Consider the following 15,322-nt stretch of genomic DNA (forward strand, 5'->3'; position numbering starts at 1 on the left):
ATACTGAAAACAGAAGAAACATTCAGCTTTGTGGATCAAAGTACTGGATTCTTGGACTTTCTGTTGTGAGACAACCATTGCTGGACCAAAGCCTGTAAGCCATAAAATACAATATAAATCCCATATATGTATACACATGTGTGTGTGTGTGTGTGTGTGTGTGTGTGTGTGTGTGTGTGTGTACATATACATCAATTTTGTTTCTCTAGAGAATTCTTACTAATACAGTAAGTCTATGTATGGGTGTATGTACATGTGTATATAGCTAACTGTGGAATCCAGAAGAGGGCATCAGATTCCTCAGACCTGTACTTACAGGTGCTTGTGAGCAGCCTGATGAAGGTGCTGGGAACTGAACTTGGGTCCTCTGCTTCTAACAATATGTATCCTTAAAGTGAGTCATCATTGCAATCCCTTGCTTAAATTCTATCACATATAGTCTATTGTTTGAACATGTAATTACATTTGGTCACTCATTCATTAGCTTAAGTCTACTTGGACCCTCTACCTTTTAGTTATTGTGAATTGTATTTTATGAGTGACTTAGTTTTTTTTTTTTTTTTTTTTTTTTTTTTAATTGCTGCTAGGAGATACAATGACAATGGCAACTCTTATAAATCATTTAATTGTGGTATCTCACTGACAGTTTTGGAGGTTCAGTCAATTATCATCATAGCAGGGAGGATGGTGGTGTGCAGGCAGATGTGATGCTAGAGCTGAGTCTTTACATCTTGACTCAGAGGTAACAGGCAGTTGACTGTCACACTGAGTAAAGCTTGAGAAAAAGACCTCAAAGCCTGTCCTCACAGTGACAAATTTTTCCAAGAGAAGGTGTGGCCCAGATTAAAGGTGTGCCCTCCAGCCTCAAGGTTTGGATTAAAGGCATGTGTCATCCAGCCTCTTCCAACAAGACCACATTCCTCTGTCAAGACCACACCTCCTAATAGTGCCATTCACTATGAGCATATGTGGGCCAAAGACATTCAAACTACCACAATGAACATTTGTATTTATTATTATTATTATTATTATTATTATTATTATTATTGTTATTACTGGTGTTTCTGAGACAGGGCTTCTCTACACAGCCCTGGTCATCCTGGAACTTACCATATATTCCAGACTGGCCTCAATTTATAGAGATCTGCCTAACTTTGCCTCTCAAGTGCTGAGATTAAAGCCACGTGCCACCACACCTGGAATTTGCATACTTTTGTTGGTGATATGTTTTCATTTATCTGGAGGTGGAACTGCTAGGTCATGAAACAGCTATGGTGAGTTTTAGGATCAACCACTGAAGCCTTTTTCCCAAGTGGTCACACCATGTTACAGTTCCTTCAGCAATGTAAGGGTTCTAGTTTCTCTCTTTGCAGACATTTGCTTTTGTCATTCTAAATTTTGGCTAGCTTAATACACGAGGTGGCAATTTATTTTTGATCTGAAAATAATCTTCCCTCTTGGCTAGTGGGATTGAGGATATTCTCATGTACTTCTTAGCTATTTTGTAGACTTTTACAGAAATGCCTTCCACATTTTTATTCCTTTGAAAATGGTGGCACACACCTTTAATCCCAGCACTTGGGAGGCAGAGGCAGGCAGATCTCTGTGAGTTCAAGGCCAGCCTGGTCTACAGAGCAAGTTCTAGGAAAGCCAGAGTTACACAGAGAAACCCTATCTTGAAACAACAAAACAAAATTTATTTATAGATTCTGGATACTTGTTCTTTATGACTTACAAATACTTTCTCAAATTCTCCAAGACCCTCCATTACATTATTTATTTTTGTGTGCATGCACATTCTATGAAACAAATGTGGAGGATAGAGGACAGCTTGCATGAGTTGGTTCTTTCCTTCTACTCTGTGAGTCCCAGGAATTGAACTTGGGTTGCCTGGCTTGGTGGCAAGTGCTTTTACCCACTGAGTTATCTCGTTGGTAGGGAATTTTTCTCAATTTTCCATTGTTCATGGACAGCAATGCAGAAATACATTCTTAAAACCTTAATACTTTTGAAACACATACATGAAATATGAAAATGATAACACTGCTTCTTTTGAATCTGTATTTACATTTTTTTATTTATTTAAAAAAGAATTGAAACAGACTCTTGCTATGTCTAGAACTCACAATCCTCCTGTCTCAGCCTCAGTGCTGAGATTACAGACATGAGTTACAACAACTAGCTATATAACTTTTTGTCTCTAGCAACTCTATTCTAATTTTTATTAGTATTCAATAACTATACATAATAATGGGTTTCATCATACCATTTTTATACATGACTACAATGTGATTACAATGTATTGTGATTACTTTCACCCCCATGTTTTCTTGTGGCTGCCTTCTCTCTTTGATCACTTCTTTTTCCATCTATAACCTTATATTTTTATTCTGCCCACCCCACTGGTGATTCAGTGAGTTTCATAGGACTGGATCTTACAGGAGCATGGGTTAAAGGTTATTTACAAGAGTACAGGCACCTTACCAGTGGCTACTGCACTGAAGAAAACATCTCTCCTTTCATGAATTATTACTAACTGCCTGTAAATATACAAGGAAGGGTGGGTCCTCATAAGTTCCTAATATTCCTTCATGACAGGATGCTGATGGGCCCCGTTTTGTGCAGGTCTTGTGCATGCAATCACAGGAGCAGAGAGCTTAAGAATGCCACATCCATGTTATGTCTAGGTGATAGCAGTTCACAACACTCTCCGTCCCCCAATCCTCTGGCTCTTTCCATATTCTATTATGAAATGTTCCTTAACCTTGGAAGGGGTAACACAGATGTCCCACTTATGGCTGAGCATCAGCAGTCATTTATTATTGGCATTTTGGTCCTTATGAGTAGACCACTGACCACTGCAAAAAGAAGCTTCTCTGCTCAAAGCTGACAACAGCATTCATCTATGAGGTATAAACACAATTATTTAGAAGGCAATTTGTCAGGTACATCATCTTCATTTAGCAAAATAGTTGTAGTTTCCATGTGAGGGTATATGACCTCCTCAGCTACAGGCTTTGACCAGGTTAACAATACCAGATGTGAATTTTCTCCTGTGTAATACACCTGAAAACCAATCAGAAAGTCATGGTAACACTCACAACAGATTAGCCACTACTATATAAGCAGGCACATGTTGCCTGACTGTTCAGTAATATACCCTGTAGGACCCACAGTTGAGTAGACTACTGATGACTTTTCTTCCTTAGCAGCCTACACAGCACTTTCTAGCACTATGAGGACGAACCACGAGTGGGGAAGTGTTCATGTCAGTTCCAACTTGATTTTTCTATGTCTCACTATTACAATATGGTATATATCAAAGCTTAAAACAAGCATATACCTGTAACTTAACAAAAGCTGGCTGAGGGAGATGCTTATTGTTTTAAAATCTTAAAATGGGATGGGAACATTGTTACTGGGAACATCATTTATGGAAATTAAAGAAGCATTATATAATACTTGTCTTTGGTCAGCTCCCAGACTCTGATAAAAAGGATTCAGAGATGGCAGGTGACAAAAGGCTCCAACACGTGAATATAAATGGACAGAAAAATGTTAAAAATTTCTCGAATTTTTTAAAATATTATTTTAAGTGGAAGTTGGTGTTTAAACTCAAATACATACATCATAGATTTCAAAAACTGCTGGGGTGAATTTTTATTTTCCAAGGAGTACTGAGTGTATTCTAGGGTGTATTGGGGAATGTATACTTAGGTTTCTAGAAGACACACATGTTAAAGATTCTACACTGCTCACTAATTGATTACAACTTCTGTGACTATGGGGAGGTGAAATGTTGCTGGTCCAGAGCCAAATTATCTAAGCAATCTTTAGTTCACTTAACAGACATTCATTGCCCCCTGGCTTCCACTAGCCCAAAAGTGAAAAATGTCACCAGGTAACATTTGAGACCTACAGTAGAGATTTCTCCACTTGACTGCAACACATCTAACCTGGTGTTGCTACCAGTGTATTTGAAAAAAAGCCTTGATTTGGTCCTTTCTTTTGTTCTAGAATTAAAAATACTTCTTTCAATCATTTCCATAAAGCAACTTGAATCCATGTTCTTGGGTCAGGAATCACTTGACCTTTTTGAGGTGAGTACTGTATAATCTTACATGTAATGTACAGAATCAAGTGACACAAATTTAGGTGTTCCCAGTATGATTTTAAGGAGAACTTGCTGGATAAGGTGGTGCAAACCTGTAGTCTCAGCAATCAAGAAACTGAGGTAGAAAGGTTTGAGGTCAGCCTATATAGCCACTCTAAAAGAAATCCACCAGTAACAGTAAGATGGCTCCATAGATGTTATGAGTCAAATGGACTTAATCGACAACTACAGAACATTGCATTCTAACAAATCAGCACCCCATGGAACCTTCTCTAAAATCGACCACATACTTGGCCACAAAGCAAATCTCAAAAGATACAAAACAATTGGAATAACCTCCTGCATTCTATCAGAGCACCATGGCTTAAAGTTAGATTTCAACAAGAACAAAAACTACAGAAAGCCTACAATCTCATGGAAACTGAATAAACTCAGCTAAATCACCAATGGGTTAAGGAAGAAATAAAGAAAGACATAGGGATCACCCAACAACAGAGAAATGGATGAGATCTACATGAGCAAACTAGACCGTGAGTGGAGGTAATGAAGGACAAGGATCGAGGGAAAGAGAGCTTAGGGGAGTGGGAGATCCCAGCTGGATCAAGTACAGAGAGGGAGAACAAGGAAAAAGAGACCATGATAAATGAAGACCCCCCATGGGAATAGGAAGAAGTGCCAAAGAGGTCCCCAGAAATCCACAAAGATACCTCCACAATGGACTACTGGCAACGGTCAAGAGAAAGCCTGTACTGAGCTACTCTGGTGATTGGATGGCCAAACATCCTAACTGTTGTGATAGAACTCTCATCCAATGACTGATGGAAGCGCATGCAGGGATCCATTGCCAGGCCCCAGGTGGAGCTCAGGGAGTCCAATAGGCGAGAAAGAGGAGGGATTGTATGAGTGAGAATTGTTGAGACCATGATTGGAAAAAGCACAGGGACAAATAGCCAAACTAGTGGAAACACATGAACTATGAACCAATAGCTGAGGTGCCCCCAACTGGATCAGGCCCTCTGGATAAGTGAGACAGTTGATTAGCTTGAACTGTTTGGGAGGCCCCCAGGCAGTGGGACCTGGACCTGTCCTTAGTGCATGAGCTGGCTGTTTGAAACTTGGGGCCTATACAGGGACACTTTGCTCAGCCTGGGTGAAGGGAGGAGGGGACTGGACCTGCCAGGACTGAACCTACCAGGCTGAGCTGAATCCCCAGGGGAGTCCTTGCCATGGTGGAGATGGGAATGGGGGGTGGGCTGGGGGGAGGGGCAGGAGGAGGGAGGACAGGGAAATTTACATATCCGTGGTTGATATGTAAAATTAAATTAAATTATAAAATAAAATAAAAAAAAAAACCAAAACAAAAATCAAAAGTCACAAATTGAGGTACTTTTTTTTTTTCTTTTCTGGAGGTGAGGACCAAACCCAGGGACTTGGGCTTGCTAGGCAAGTGCTCTACCACTGAGCTAAATCCCAAACCCCTAGAGGTACTTTTCAAATGGGTAGAAACACTGACATTACAGCACAGTGGGAGCATCCTCTGCTATGGGTCTGAGATGTTTTTTATCTGGTGACATTCTTTGTTTCTGGGTTGGAGGAAGTGAGCCATTAATACACTCCTAAACATGTCACATAAGCCACAAGACTGGTAAGTCAAACCAAGGTAGGCAATGAAGAGCTACTAAGAGAGTTGTTAGCCCAAAATAATTTAGCTTTGAAGCTGCACTATTCTAGCTCTCCACAATCAATATATTCTAATCAATTCCTCACACCTTTAACAAAGACATGGCTTTTCTCTGGTAAATTCAATTCATGGCACTTAATTAAATGGTTTCCCAGAAAGACAGAATGAGATGTAAAATGGGTTGTATTTAAAGCTGATTACCAGAAACACAAGGTAGAGAATTATGACTGGCATGACAATAGATTCAATTAGGATTGAAGATTTCATGGCAGAAAAGTGAGGAAGAGCTCTTATGAATTAAGAGATATTATTAACCAATAAGAGAATTGGGAAGATGTAGGGTCTAGGGATTTTAGGATAGTATGGTTTGGAGAGTAGAGAGAAAGTGTAAAATTAGGAATCCAGGTTTGTAAATATTCAGTTTAACATTCCTTTCATAGGAAGTCACATTAAAAATGAATGAGAGGCTTGTGAGATGGCTCAGAGAGTAAATAGACTTGCTGCCAAGCCTGATGGCCTGAGCTCAATTTCTAGAACCCATAGTTTGAAGGATAGAACTGACTCCTGCAAGGTGTCTTCTCACCTCCACATGTGTGCTATTGCACATACACATACACAAAACAAATGTTAAAAATGAGTGACTCCTGAAGGTGTTCTTTACGTACGGACAGCAAGCTGACTAAAACTGAAGGATCATTTGAGGGCATAAACTTGAAAACAAATGTTACTAAAATAAATGGATTTCTGCAAACTGGAAAAAAAACTTTTATTTTAGTTTACCAAAAGGCATATAGTTTAGATGTATAAAAGGTCATACAAGAAAAAAAAATCACTTTGTATTTTACTTAAACAGTTTTCTTTTTTCTTTTCTTTTTTTTTTTGCTGGGTGGTACAATCTTTTAACCCAGCAATCAGGAAGTGGAGGAAGGCAGGTCTGAGTTTGGGGCTAGCCTGGTCTACAGAGCAAGTTCCAAGCCAGCCAGGGCTATACACAGAAACCTTGTCCTGAAAAATGGTGAAAAAAAGTTTTGATAAATTCCATTACTTTTTCTATTTTTCAAAACATAGCACTACCTCATGTTTACATCTTCACTTTAGATTTCTTTTAAAATATTTTTTTTCTTTTAGAAATAAAATTTTTATAATTTTATTTTCTAAGTTACCATTTTTGAAGTTTTACATGTATAGGGATCGAATGGCAAGATTTTAGGATCCTCATCAACAGTTAAATGTATCCAGATTTCCAGAGATTAATATGAAAAATTGTGAATTACAGTAGTCTAAATCCATTATCTTCTAATGTTTTTCTGAAATACAATTTCAGCAGTTGTACCATGTCTCACTGTATAAATATGCCACTTACTAGTGCTATAAATCAGGAGAGGGGTTGGTTCTTCTGTCCCTCTAGGGACTACTGAAGTATCTTCAGAGGCATTTTGTTTTTTTTTTTTTGGTTTTTCGAGACAGGGTTTCTCTGTGTAGCTTTGCGCCTTTCCTGGAGCTCACTTGGTAGCCTGGCCTGGCCTCGAACTCACAGAGATCCGCCTGGCTTTGCCTCCCGAGTGCTGGGATTAAAGGCATGCGCCACCACCGCCCGGCTTTTCAGAGGCATTTTTAAGTTGCTGACTAGGAGTGTCACTGTCTCAGGTGATACAGGCCAGAGATGTCAAAAATCCTAACATGTGGGGCTGGAGAAAGGCTCAGAAGTCTAGAGCACCAGCTGCTCTTCCAGAGGACATACTTAGTTCTCAGCACCCATAGCCATCAGTAATTCTAATTCAGAAGATCCAATACCTTCTTCTGGTCTCCAGGCACAAGGCATGCACATGGTGCCTAGTCATACATGCAGATTAAATACCCAAACATATAGAGTTAGTTTAAAAAAAAAATCCTAGCCAGGTGGCAGTGGCACACGCCTTTAATCCCAGCACTTGGGAGCAGAGTCAGACAGATCTCTGTGAGTTGGAGGCCAGCCTTGTCTACGGAGCGAGATCCAGGACAGGAACCAAAAAAACTACACAGAGAAACCGTGTCTTGAAAAACAAAAAACAAAAACAACAACAACAAAAAATAATACAAAAAAAATCCTAATATTCATAGGTTGGCCCCTTACAACAAAAAGTTAACTAAGCCAACCCCTCCCACATGCCTCTAAAATAATTCTATCATTGAGAAACTTAGCTGACTGTTAAACTTTCAAGTTCATACCTTTTTCTACCTTTGAATTGATACCAAAGGAAGAGGCAACACTGTGTATTGTGGTTATGGCCTGTAGAACTAGTCACCTGGTTTTAAACTCTGGTCCTGACAAGTTACTAAGAATCACTAATTAGAAGGAAGTGTACTGATTCAGTAACTTAGTCTCCATGAATCAATTCCTTATTTGTAAAACTAGGGGCAAATAATAAAATCTGGATTAGTTAAGACAGATAAATAGAACTGTAATGTAAAATCTAAGAGACACAAATATAAAAACATTTCAATAGTTTCAATAAGAATGCTGTATTTTAAAAATAAGTATAATCACAAGCTTACTACTGAAGTATGCAATCAAAATAGCATGGATCTCAAGATCCAGTTCCTGTCACTGAACCTAACATCCTTCAAACCCTTAGATACAATGATAAAATCAATGGTAGGTCAATACTAGAATTGGGACAAAAAAGAAAATATTAGAGTGCTTCTAAAGCAATAGGTATTTTCCTTAGGATTTATGTTCCTTTGATATACAGGTTTGTATGTACTTTGTCATGGTGTTATTTAGACAGAGTGGCCTCAAAATCTTCTTGCCTCACTACCTCAGACTTCTGTGTGCTAAGATTATAAGTATGCACTACTATATCCAGCTGGAGCTACAGCTTCCATCCTCCATTCTTTTTAAAATGTTTATTATAATGTATGTAAGTTAGAAGCCCAATACCCACTTGACATTGGAATCAGTTCTTTCTGTCTACATAATTGGCTAATTTGTACTTGAAAATATTCCACAAAGTATTGGCGCTACTTCTGGATGTTTTGATACATTTTGAAATAATGAATATAAGGACTAATGTTTTATAATCATAGAGATAGTATGTCCTTCATAACTGAAACAAAGCTTTGTCTTACTTTATTGGTTTAAATCCTTTAGAGAATTAAGCATGGTACTTTTTTTGCAAGTGTTTTGGGGTATCCAACAGTGTTGGTTACTAGCTCTTCAGGTTCATTATTAGCCTAGAAGAAATTCAAGGTAACTATCATCATTATCATTAATAACATCTATGAATATGAACAAATCAACAGCATAGGGCAGCTTTAAGGCCTGTAAACAATATTGAAGACATTGTAAACAGAGAAGAACCTCTTCATAATCAGTGCCCAAAGTACTTTCAAAAGTGTCTGACAACAGTTGATTGAGTTATAATCTTTTTAAACAAATATTGATCTTATTTTATGTTTATGAGTGTTTTGCCTATACTACATGCATGCTTGGTGTGCAAGGAGGTCAGAAGTGGGTGTCAGATCCCCTAGAACTGTAGTTAAGGATGTTTGTGAGCCACCAAGTGGGTGTTGGGATCCAAACAGTCCTCCACAAGAGCAGCAGTGCTCTTAACCATTGAGCAAGCTCTCTTAAAAACAAAATTTCAGTTATTTTAACTTGCTCAAAATAGACATAATTTTGATATGCACTGAATAAAGCCAAATATATAAACATAACTGATCAATCTATACTTTAAGTGATTGCTACTGAACATACCTTAAATTAGGGCAATAATACTAAGTTGTTTAAGAAATATCAAATAAATGTTAGGAGTGGAATTTCAAATCAGGCTGAGCTGACAAAATAAAGATGTGCCACAATCTCCCCAACATCCTTAAGGGATTTTTGTAAAAGATTAATGACATATAAACTCGTCATCGATGCGTAGTTTGTTTTACAGAGGCTCATATCACAGGCTGGTCTCTGGATCACCCCACAGCTAAGGATGTCCTTGAACTCCTGATCCTCTTGCCTCCACCTCCCAAGTACTCAACTATCCCTGCAGTTTTGTTTGAAAGGCCCCTGTATTACTACTGGTGGCCTTTGAGACATGTGAGGGCAAGAATTTTTACGGAAACTTACTTGGCCTTTAAGGTATTTACAGAATTTATTTTGTTGTACAAATACTTTATAATGATTTGAGTCAATTTCTCCAGAATCCTATGAATTTATAAACTCATCCCATTTAAAGATTCATTGGAAGGGGAGAAAATTTAATCTGGTATAATGTAAATTGAGCTGGCACCTAGTCCCAATCCCAGTAAGATTTGTTGTGCTATGTTAAAAATGTTCAAATTGTGTCCATACAGAAAACAAAACCTCTAAAAATTCTTAGGAAGGTGAGAAACATAATTAGAGTTTTGGATAGAAAAACAATGGAAGCTAGTACAGGGCCAGACACGAAGAGAGGGCCTGAACAAGCTGTGAGGTGCTGCCAACAAACGTTAGTCCCACTCTGCAGGGAAAGAGCTAATGTTTAAAGAGGAGTTTACCATCAGTATGTTGGATACTTAAAAGATCCAAAGTTACAGATGTGTCAGGTAAAAGCAGAGAAAAATGGGACTTAGCAATTTCATTAATTTGAAGTACTCAGGTGTTTATCAGTAGACTCTGCATAACCCCGCCCCCCCACTCCTAAAAAAAAATCACTTTTTTTTTTTTTTTTTTTGGTTTTTTCGAGACAGGGTTTCTCTGTGTAGCTTTGCGCCTTTCCTGGGACTCACTTGGTAGCCCAGGCTGGCCTCGAACTCACAGAGATCCGCCTGCCTCTGCCTCCCGAGTGCTGGGATTAAAGGCGTGCGCCACCACCGCCCGGCACAAAAAAAAAAAAAATCACTTTAAAAGCTACATTTATGCTAGTTGGTGGTGGCATACGCCTTTAATCCTAGCACCTGGGAGGCAGAAACAGACAGATCTCTTCGAGTTTGAGGTCAGCCTGGTCTATAGTGCAAGTTCCAGAACTGGCTCCAAAGCTACACAGAGAAAATTTGTCTCGAAAAACCAAAGAGGGGAAAAAAGAAAAAAAAAAAATCAGATCTCTTCTTCCATCCTGTGAGTCCTGGGGATCAAACCCAGGTTGTCAGGCTATCATTAAGCTTGGTTTAAAAAAAAAAAAAAAAAAAGCACCTTTACTTAATCTCCTTTACTGAAAATGCACTGAAACATTGACAGGTTTAAATTTTTTAAAATTAGTAGAGGACAAGAATGTCCTTTATCTCACACAGCACCTAATCTGTGCATTATCCATAGTGTATTATTCTAATTACTTGAGAGCTGAGGAAAGAATCAAGTAAATGGTCTGGGTTTAGAAGCAGCAGGAAGGAGACAACACAAGAATGACCAATGCACTAGTAAGTTTAAATAAAGTTTCAGCATTGTCCAGGCAACATAATTTAAAAGTTCTAGTAAATCTGTTTGCAGTTTCGTTGAGAAAAGCCAGGAAGGCAAAACCGAGACTGGATTAAGATGCTTCAAATGGTGTTGTAGGAGGACTTTGTTCCTGTTTATTATGGAGAGTAGAGTGTTCAAGAGAATGAGGGAAATTGGCTTGTGGACAGAAGACTTATGGGTATGCATGATTAGCAACACATCTCCTGGGTACTCAAAAGTAAATTTAACAGAATTCATGTAACATGTTTTCACTTAAGTGTTAGCAAAGAATTTGAGATACATATAAACTCTTAACATTTATACTATATTATAAAGCAACAATCAGACATCTGTAGTGATAGTTTCTCAAAGAAGTCAGGGACAAGAACATCTTATTTTTTTAGTAGATAACCATGAGGATATGTTGTGTTTTAACATTTGAAATTGGACATCATCTGTACTGATGAACGACACTGATTAACTACAAGGGAACACCAGGATATAGCCCTAGTGTGCTCTTTATAGTGTGTGTGTGTGTGTGTGTGTGTGAGAGAGAGAGAGAGAACTTCAAGGAGCTGGTTCTCTCTTCCCATCATGTGGGTCCTAGGACAGAAGGGAGGTTGTTAGACTCAGTAGCAGATGACCTTACCCTCTGGGCCATCTCACCAGCCCTGTTTTTCATAGTCAGATTCTAGCTAGACTTTGCATTATCACATAGCTTACATATGTGGTGATATATTGTTTGTAATCTAGGAAATAACGCTTGCCTGAAGATCAGAGGACAGAGCTAGCCACAGAGTTAGGCATAGAGGTCAGGCAGAGGTGGCACACACCTTTAATCCTAGAACTTGGGGGGCAGAGGATCTCTGTCTGGATTTTTATGAGTTCAAGGCCACACTAGGCTACATGAGATTAATCCAGTCTAAAAGAGAAACCAGGACAGGCAGTGGTGGCCACACATCCTTAATTCCTCACTGGGGATGACACACCTTTAATCTCAGCACTAGGAAGGTTGAGACAGAGAAAGGAATATAAAGCAGGAGGAGACAGGAACTCACTTCTTGCAGGCTGAGGAGTTGGTGAGGTAAGAGGGGGTGGCTGTGGCTTGCTCTGCTTCTCTGATCTTTCTTTCAGCTTTCATCCTGATATCTGACTCTGAGTTTTTATTAAGACCAATTACGATTCGTGCAACATATGTTAATTTGATGTGCTAGTAAAAATTTTTTTCTTTAGTCTTGTCAATTCACTCCTTTCCCTGGTGCATAATTTTGGGCTTATTTTCTTCACTTTTGTTTTCCTTTGCTTGAGCAATATGCTAAAATTCCAGTTTAAAAAACAAGTGATATAAACAAGCTCCTCTCCAACACAACTTTGAAATGCAGCTAATGCTTACCAGTCAATGTTTTCCAGTCTCTACCACAATAAATGAAGGGCTGCATATCTGGCTCAGTTTATACCCCTTGTGTCTCATTTTGTCGTAAATCACTCATTGTTGACTTAGAGATGGTAGTCCTAAACTTTTACTTCTATCAGAAATTCCTGGAAAGAGCAATTTAAGAAGTGTTTGTGTCACATAATTAGTCTGCAGGTAACATCTGCTCATCAGATTTTAAATTTGTAGCTTAAGTCCTTGCCCGAGCCCAATTACCTTTACAAATGGCAATTTTCTCCCAAACTGACATTCTCATCTCTACTGATGTTATTGACTCATTAGAGACACCTCGGTATTGTACGGTCGTGCCGCTTACAGTCCAGTCCACTTGGCTTCGGTTCTCCTCTGCTGGACGTGCTCTCAGCTTACCTGGTCTGATTATGTGCCGCCCTACCCTTGCAAAGATGCCAGGCATACTTTCCGAGTTGCCTGCAGTCCAGGTGGCCAAGGTATGAGTGTCCCAGGTGACCGTCGGCTGACCCCGTCACCGACCTCAGTCCGGGCACTCGGGCGGCCGACGAGGGCCCCGGAGCTGTACAGATGCTAACTCTTCCGCCTCCGGTTCCCCGACTGGGGCTGTTCCAGGTCTGGCGGGGTCGGCCCGCCGCGGCCAGAAGGTCAAGCTCACCTTGGGGCCGTCCACGGAAGGGCCGCAATACCTTCCCGGGTCAGGGCAGGACAGAGGAGACGCCAGCCGCGCACTAAGCCCGCGGGCGGAGCCGCGCCCGTCCGGGGCAGGTCAGCGACTTCCGGGTTTGCGCAGACGCCCGGAGCGCCCCTCCCCCGGCCGGCTGTTTCCCGGCGTGCTCTGCGGCGGAAGGGCCGAGTTGACAATAACAAACCCGCGGCGGCCGCGACCCGGCCCTGCCAGCTCGGGCTGCCTCAGGTGCCAGCGCCTCGGCCCGCGGACGCGGGTCTCCGCGGGGAGCCCAGGGGCCCGAGCAGCGGCTGCGCCCGACCCCGCTCCCGCCGACCCTCCGGGCCGCGCCGGGCGCTCGGTGGCCGGGCGCCGACGGTCGTGTTGGTCGGCGGCGCCGCTGGGGCGGTTGGTAGCCGCCGCCGAGGCCAGGGCGGCGGCAGAAGATGGTGCCGGGGGCCGCCGGCTGTGCTGCTGCCGCGGGCGGAGGAGGCGCTGTCGGGTGAGTGCCGCCCCTGCCCCCATCTGGCGGCGGGCTGGGCGCGGGCCGGTTGGCACCTGACGGGGCTGTGGGAGCGGTCGTCGGCCCCGGCGCGCGGGGTCGCCGCGCCAGTCCTCCGGGGACAGTGAGGGGACACTGAGGCCCCGGCCGCTGACAGGGTCGTGGGAGCGGCGGAGCGCCCGTGCCCACCGGAGGCCTGAAGCGCGGCCTCCGCCGCCTGCGCTCGGCGCAGCCGTGTGTCGGGCTCTGGAAACCCGAGAGGATTTGGACCGCGTCCGAACGCAGTGCACAGCAGGGAGGAACCTGGAGGTGATGCCTTTGTCCCGACCCCGGAGTGCGAGCATCGGTGTAAAGTTACTCCTCGGAATGACTCAGCCTCCACCCACCCCACTGATGAATTTGGGGTAGGGGTGTATGCGGGTTCCAAAACTTGGTAAAAATGAGAGCTTCCGAACCTAGTAGAGCGTTTGTAGTTTCTCTACAGACTGGTGGATGTGCTATGGTGACTGTTTATGATTTCGTAATTCTGTCCTTTCCGTCATGAGTCTTTAAAGTGTGATCATTCCATGAACTGGTATAGGCCTGGTGCCACGGAACACTCATGCACTCACTCACTCATTGATAAAGTCTCTGTAAGACGTTCAGTTGGGTGGGAATGTTGTCAGGTCTGTTATAAGCGTTAAAATCTACCCATTTTGCTAACCATTTTCTCTAAAAGGACATTAGGCTAATGAGACTTATTTATCTGAGGGCTTGCAAAGCTAGCAGTTTAGAGGAGCCTAAACAGACCGGGATGTGTGCTTAATCAAATGTCGTTACTGTATATCAATGGGTGATTTTTTAAAAATTATTGTCTATAAATGGGCTGCTGTTATTGTGTGTGAGAATATCTTTTATTTAGTGTTATTACAAAATATGTCATAGATCGACGTTTTCCAGGTAAATTTTTGTCATGTATTATTTAGCGTTTACAGCTGTGTTTAAAACTTTAGCTACAACCTAGGGTTAGAATCTAGCTGCTGAATTCATCTCAGCATTCCAGGAGGCTGAGACAGGAAGATAGCTTTAGGCTATTTGGGTTACATAGTTGTGTTTCAGTGGTTTTGGGAAACATAGTGAGACCAAGTCTTGAAAGAGGAAAAACAACAAAAATGGTATCTAGGTTGTTATGCCATGAGGCACATAATGTATTATTTGCATTGATTAATCTATTGGTGTAATTGGTTAGTGGACTTAAGCCACATTTTAAAAATAATTTTGTGGGGTTGGGGATTTAGCTCAGTGGTAGAGGGCCCTGGGTTCGGTCCTCAGCTCCGAAAAACAAACAAACAAAACCTTTGTTTTGAATTAAATTGTGAGGTATTAGGTATTATGGGTCTGATTCTCTGTGTTGTTACTGGCAATCAGGGAAGACAGTGAAGCAGTCCTCTTTGCCCAGAGAAAGGAGGTTTTTTTGGTTCTCTGACAAACATCAGGGTTAGAATGCACAGCAGATTGGCTTTACACATAAATCCATAAAAGCCAAAGGGCAAAAGATAGAAGAAATGACCCCCTAGCCCCCATTTTT

The 15,322-nt window shown here is 41.4% G+C and overlaps 1 long non-coding RNA gene across 8 annotated transcripts in view; it reads right to left on the bottom strand.

Moving 5' to 3' along the window:
• LOC121827176 (uncharacterized) overlaps positions 1-13,382 on the bottom strand; it is an 85,267-nt gene extending 71,885 nt beyond the window's left edge. For 2 of the 8 annotated variants that reach the window (XR_013049023.1, XR_013049020.1), the window contains exons 1-2: positions 12,833-13,371; positions 12,578-12,723 (exon numbers count right to left, since the gene is read on the bottom strand). This is a non-coding gene — a long non-coding RNA (uncharacterized LOC121827176). Of the gene's footprint in view, positions 1-547; positions 11,788-12,577; positions 12,724-12,832 lie in introns of those variants that run through there. The other 6 variants (XR_013049019.1, XR_013049018.1, XR_013049022.1 and 3 more) reach the window with 6 other exon arrangements.
• Between the last annotated feature and the right edge of the window lie 1,940 nt (positions 13,383-15,322).

This window comes from Peromyscus maniculatus, chromosome 2, assembly GCF_049852395.1.
Source record: "Peromyscus maniculatus bairdii isolate BWxNUB_F1_BW_parent chromosome 2, HU_Pman_BW_mat_3.1, whole genome shotgun sequence".
Lineage (NCBI taxonomy): Eukaryota > Metazoa > Chordata > Mammalia > Rodentia > Cricetidae > Peromyscus > Peromyscus maniculatus.